Here is a 6835-nt window from a genome sequence, read left to right on the forward strand (position 1 = left end):
TCCTGACTGTGTCTTAGTCCCTTGATCTCTGTAGCAAGAGATTCTCTGCTGTCCTGTATACTGTTTTCAAGCCCAGCGATTAATTTTATGACTATTATTCTAAATTCACTTTCTGTTATATTATTTAAATCCTTTTTGATCAGTTCATTAGCTGTTGTTATTTCCTGGAGATTCTTCTGAGGGGAATTCTTCCGTTTGGTCATTTTGGATAGTCCCTGGAGTGGTGTGGACCTGCAGGGCACTTCCCCTGTGCTGTGGTGTATAACTGGAGTTGGTGGGTGGGGCCGCAGTCCGACCTGATGTCTGCCCCCAGCCCAGCTCTGGGGCCACAGTCAGACTGGTGTGTGCCTTCTCTTCCCCTCTCCTAGGGGCGGGATTCACTGTGGGGTGGCGTGGCCTGTCTGGGCTACTTGCACACTGCCAGGCTTGTGGTGCTGGGGATCTGGCGTATTAGCTGGGGTGGGTAGGCAAGGTGCATGGGGGCAGGAAGGGCAGGCTTAGTTCGCTTCTCCTTAGGTGATCCACTTCAGGAGGGGCCCTGTGGCAGCGGGAGGGAGTCAGACCCGCTGTTGGAGGGGTGGCTCCGCAGAAGCACAGTGTTGGGTGTTTGCAGGGAGCGAGCAAGTTCCCTGGCAGGAACTGGTTCCCTTTGGGATTTTGGCTGGGGGATGGGTGAGGGAGATGGCGCTGGCGAGCGCCTTTGTTCCCCGCCAAACTGAGCTCTGTACTCCCGGGGCTCAGCAACTCTCCCTCCCTTTGTCCTCCAGCCTTCCCGCTTCCCGAGCAGAGCTGTTAACTTAGAACCTTCCAGATGTTAAGTCCCGCTTGCTGTGGGAACACACTCCGTCCGGCCCCTCCCCTTTTGCCAGCCAGACTCAGGGGCTCTGCTTGGCCGGCAGGTTGCCCCTCCGCCCCGGCTCCCTCCCGCCAGTCTGTGGAGCCCGCACTGCCTCGCCGCCCTTCCTACCCTCTTCCGTGGGCCTCTCGTCTGTGCTTGGCTCTGGAGACTCCGTTCTGCTAGTCTTCTGGTGGTTTTCTGGGTTAGTTAGGCAGGTGTAGGTGGAATCTAAGTAATCAGTGTCAGGACGCGAGGTGAGCCCAGTGTCCTCCTACGCCGCCATCTTCCTATCCCCACCTAGAAAAGCAATTTAATTCAACCTTCTGTTTTTTCTTTTAACAGACTAGTGATTTCCTCTTTGTTTTGGAGTCAGGAAACCTTTCATATATTTGTAGAAGATACAGAAAGTGGTTTTGAAAGTGTACACAATACTGCTAAATCAGGAAACAAACACATGAAAACTTTTAACATGGTCACAATTTACTATAAACTATCTCTAAAAAAGAATTTTGTGATTACCAAAGTCACCTAATTTGTAATTCATTTACTGCTAAACACTGTGGTTGAAAATATCCACTCTGGTTTCCAGCAAGGACCATCTTTGAAAGAGAATCCTTAAAAGTTTGAAAGCAGTGTATAGGGGGACAAACACTTTGCATTTTTTCTCCCCAAATTCTAATGTAATTGTCCATGTAATTCTATCTCTGCTGAAAGTATGTTCCATTTTTGTTAGTCGGATTTGAATTAACTGTATTTTCTTGAACTCTTTCGAGAGGTTTCTCAGGAATGCGTGGAGGTAGGAAAGAATGCTTTCAAGCTTTGCTGTTCCATGGCTGGGCTTCTCTTGCTACAGTGGAGAAAGCAGCCACTTTGTGTCCCTCCACTGATACTGAGAAGCCAACCTGGGGCAAAAGAGCTTGGGCGGCTCCCAGGCTTCCCTTTTTCCTTCTTAGACGGCTTCACGGGTCACTGTCATCAAGATACACAGCCCTTGATTTCCAAGGAGAAAAACAATGAATTTATTCTTGTAAACTTAATTTTAGTAGAACTCTCTGTAAACTGACATGTTTAAGTCACTCTGGCAAACTTTGTGCCTTCTTTATTGAATTTCACTAGTACTTAAAACCTGTTCTACTGCCATCCTGGATACAGCAGTTTCCTCTCTGGGGTGATCTTGTCCTCCCTGCAGTGATAATTTACTCCACCAAGTCCAGATCCTTTCCATCTCCTCCCTACCACAGCTTAAAGACTCCTTACATCAGGAAAACGTATCTGAAACATCTAAGGTCACCTTTGTCTTCTAGTGACTCTGAAAACTGAAATTTTAGGGTTGTTGTGCCTCTGGAAATGTTGCAAAGTTCAGAACCAAACTCTCTCCATGTTTTCCACATATCAAATGTCTTTCTAGGCATGACTTCATATGAAAGTTTATGGGGAAAACTACTTTCCAAAAGATTCCTGGGATGTTATGGAGATCTCAAGTTTGACAGGTTGCATTCTCATACAGAATTTGAAAATATTTTCCTTGAATTTAAATCACAGAGGCTCACAGGGTCAAAAGATACTTAGAGGTTATTTAATTAAAATTCCTAGCAAACATTTGAAAGCTTACACACATTTTAGGAACTCTCAGAGTCCACTTTTGGCATTCCTGCATGTTTGCTTAATACCCTCTCCTTTGCTGTGTCCTGTCACGCATCACAAATACTTATTAGAACATAGTCTGATTACCTGTACATCAGTTTCACCAAATAATAAGCTCTTTGAGAAAGAGCACTGTATGCTCTTTACTCTGTTGTTCTAGCACATAGGAAACCACCTGGAATAAAGTACATGCACATGAAACAGTCTTTCTCCACCCCACCACCCATTTCTAATCTTGCATTCTCTCTGTAATTTCTTTACTTTTTCTCCCCTTACCGGTCTTATCAACATTCACATTGTATATATTTTAATTATCTTTTCCATGTATGGTGTTGGGAGAAATAAACCTCATGTGGGCTGGGATATTTTTGTATTCTTTGTACATTATGCATTGAATAGTGTCTGTCCCATAACAGATGCTCAGTGAGTATTTCTTTTGTAAATAAATGAATGCAGGGTGGGGGGAAATGAGTGAATGAGACAAAAAGAACAAGGGTTTCCATATGGACAAATATGTAATAACAAAGATTATCTTAAAAAGGAGAACTTAAGCAAATGTATTTATTCTTAAACTTTATGCCACAGGTTACAAAACACTGTCCTGTTGACTTCTTTTTTTTGGTTCACACGGATATTTTTTTTCTTTTTCTTTCTTTTTTTTTTCCTTTTTGCAGAGGATGGAGCATGTTATTGCCAACTGATTTAATGTTATGAACACACACACAGAAAAACCTAGAGTTTTTTGGTTGTTTTTAAAGAAACGTAAGATTTGGCCACATTTAACGTCATTGCCAGTTGCTGAATAGAGTTCACCCCTCAATTCTGCACACGTCCTACAATTCCCTATTGTCTTCTATTATCTTCTCTTTGCTCAGTTATGTTAGCACTATGGATATTCACAGTTTTCATCCATACTCTGCAGAGAAATTGAGTTGTTGCAATTACCAATTATTTTTTAGAATACTAGTTATTGTAAGACATTTTGTAAGACACTATTGTGATATTTCTCTACTGTTGTGTGACAAATTACCACACATTTAGCAGTTGAGAAAATCAGATATTATCTCATAGTTTCCATGGATCAGGAGGCCAGGCATGAGTTAGCAAGGTCCTCAGTTCAGGCTCTGAGCAAGTTAAAATCAAGGAACCAACTGCAACTATTGTCTCATCTCAGGCTCAGTACTCTTGCAAGCTCCCATAGTGTTGGCAGGAACCACTTACCCTGTGGCTGCAGAAGCAAGGCCCTATGGGTGTAATTCTACATGTAGTTCACAACCTGGCCATTTGTGTCCCGCCTCAAGTTTAACAGGAGACTCTCTCAGGACGCTTAATCTAAGATGTCAAAGGATTAGGTCAGTCCCTCCCAGATTAATCTTCTATTTGATTACCAAAAAGTTAGCTGATTAGCAACCTAATCATAGGAGTGATACTTTGTAATATTCACAAGTTCTGCCCACCCTCACGGGGAAGGATTATATAAAAGTGTGCGTCACAGGAGACCACTGTGGAATTCTGTCTACCTCAACATTTAACTGAAACTGTAAATCCTGGGCTGGCTATTATTAACAAGCTCCCAGATCTGTGAAACTTATAAACTTAAATCTTAAAAAAGAAATGTTGCTAGGGGCGCCTGGGTGGCTCATTCGGTTAAGCATCTGAGTTCGCTCAGGTTATGATGTTGCAGTTCGTGAGTTCAAGCCCCACGTCGGGCTCTGTGCTGAAAGCTGAGAGTCCAGAGCAGGCTTCAGATTCTGTGTCTCCCTCTCTCTGTGCCCCTCCCCCGCTCATGCTGTCTCTGTCTCAAAAATAAACACTAAAAAAAAAAAAAAAAAAAATTTAAAAAAAGGAATGTTGCTCTCAGCTTACTGTGTCTTTGAATAAACTTTTGAGTAAAAATATTTTCACACAGGAGTCATTTGAAACTACAATAGGCATTGCCTCTGCTTTCCCAAACCTAAGTAAGATCATGAATCTATGTTACTGTACTGTACACGGGCCCATGTTTAGCATAGGATGGTTATACCCAAGGGAAGTTTAGTGTGTCACATAGAAGGTTATACAATATAAATATACAAGAATTGGCGATATTACATTTATCAAGTGCCCCAATCAAGACAATCTGGTTACTTGTAATACCACTATATTCCTTACATATGTCATTTTCATGAGGTTTTGTAATACAAAAGTTTACACACACACCCTGCTGCCTTATTTAATTTTCAGTGTAAATTTGTTTCTGCTTCTCACTAGGTGCAAAGATAGTTATCAGACAGTTTATCCACAATACACAGAATTTTCCTTGAGAAGGAACCTGAAGAAGGTTTTCTTTCATTTTTACAGATTCTATCCCATCTCTTTACAAGTCAAACCCCCATGCTGTAAGTTCAAAGAATCACTTAGGTTAAGACTCATTTGACTCCGTACTTTTTAAAATATGGTTTTACCCTTGAACCACAAAAGAAATGTTATCACTGCTCTAATCCCAGAAAGGGTAAAAGATGAAGAATTTTAGTCCCTGCTAACAAACTGCTAATAACTCAACTCATCTCCCAAGAAATATTACTTTGGAATGATTTCCTTTTTAGATGTTTTCATTATTAGTATCAATACATTATTTCGAGGTAGGAGCAAACTGCCTGTTTCAATGCAGGATGTGTAAAAAGAATGAGATTTCTCAAGTGAATCTGTAAGCAAAGTACACGGTTAGGAATTATGGTTCCGAAAACCCTGCACTGAATTATGCTATGATACAAAATGTGAAAAAATCATAACTCAGTTCTTGTTATGAAAATGAGATGTGCTAAGAATCTTAAAGGGAGAAAAATCTTTTCAAACTAATGTCTTACAGGTATGGAGTTGATTTTTTTTCCCCTGTACTGAGATCCAAAACATTTGGCTACTTATATTTACCTCTCTAAATATACAAACTGAGAGTCTGAATGCCACAAATTTATAGTGTTATTTAATATTATAATTATTAGCTACTATAATGTATATAAAGCTAACTTCACCATCTAATTTAGGACCATGCTGAAAATCCCACATTATGTATCATCGAGATTTTACTGGTTGGAAGTATTTTTACACAAATGTTATCTTGTATATTCCTACTAATTCCATTTAGGTTAGAATATTTTGGAATGTCTTATTATAAAGGGGGTGGGGCTCCTTGATACATGCGGTGCAGATTTCCGAGAGGAAGTTTGTCGGCATCTTCAAAGCTGAACGGAATGAGTTTCTCACTCGGAGCTGGCTGAAGATGGCGACTCCTGGGTTGGGGTCCGAGTTACATCAACCAGGACAGAAATCATTATCTTGGCCAACAGGACGCAGGATGTTCTTGGGGAGAAGGACCTATGGATTCAAGAATTGACTGCTGTGGTTCAGCAGAGGTTTGGTTTCCCTGTAGAGTTTTTATGCAGTGTAGAGCTTTATGCTGAAAGGTGGCCCCAAGAGGTCATGTGCTGACCCAGGCAGAGTCTCTGCGTTACAAACCCCTAGGAGGCCTCACCGTGTGGAAGGGCTGCTGTGGCCCGTGCTGTGGGTCATCAAGGAGAGTGGGGCCAAAGGCTGTGAGGTGCTGGTGTCCGGGAAACTCTGAGGACAGAAAGCTAAACCCAAGAAGTTTGTGGATGGCCTGATGATTCACAGTGGGGGCTCCGTTGACTACTACACTGATAGTGCTCAGACAGGGTGTCCTGGGCATCAAAGTGAAGATCATGCTTCCCTGGGACACAAGTGGTAAGACTGGCCCTAAGAAGTCCCTGACAGATCATGTGAGCATTGTGGAAATCAAAGATGAAATACTTCCCACCACCCCCATCTCAGAACAGAAGGGTGGGAAGCCAGATCTGCCTACTGGGACACAGCCAGTACCAATTGCATAACAGGGTCACCTCAGCAGCTAGATGTGGAGTCTGGATTTTGCTCTGCAAAGACCATTAATAAAATCTTTGTAAAAGAAAAAAAAAGTTACCGGAAATAAGGGAAAAAAAGATTTATTTAACATTATTAAGATTAATTTTATGGAAAACATTTCACCAAAAATGTTTTTGTGACATTTAACAGCAACTCTTAGTCTATTAGAGTTTGAGTGTCTAATTGTTGTTGTAGTTACAAAGCCCTATATGTATTTGTACTGTTTCTCATATAATGACTACTGCTTTCCTAAGATGTACACCAGAACTGATTCTCATAGTTTCCTTTGATGCTCGGTCTCAGACATTGCCAATCAAATATTCCGTTCATACACAGAAACCATGTTTTAGTGTGTTTGGTGCTGTGTTCATCTATCTGAAGCCACCATACTGGTTTTCAGCCAGTAACCCTGCAAGTAGTTAGTATGACCCGAAG

The 6835-nt window shown here is 41.6% G+C and overlaps 1 pseudogene; it reads left to right on the plus strand.

Annotated features, from left to right (window-relative positions):
• The window catches only part of LOC122198622, a 51640-nt pseudogene extending 45271 nt beyond the window's left edge, over positions 1–6369 (plus strand).
• Positions 6370–6835: the final 466 nt, after the last annotated feature.

This window comes from Panthera leo, chromosome A1 (genome assembly GCF_018350215.1).
Source record: "Panthera leo isolate Ple1 chromosome A1, P.leo_Ple1_pat1.1, whole genome shotgun sequence".
NCBI lineage: Eukaryota > Metazoa > Chordata > Mammalia > Carnivora > Felidae > Panthera > Panthera leo.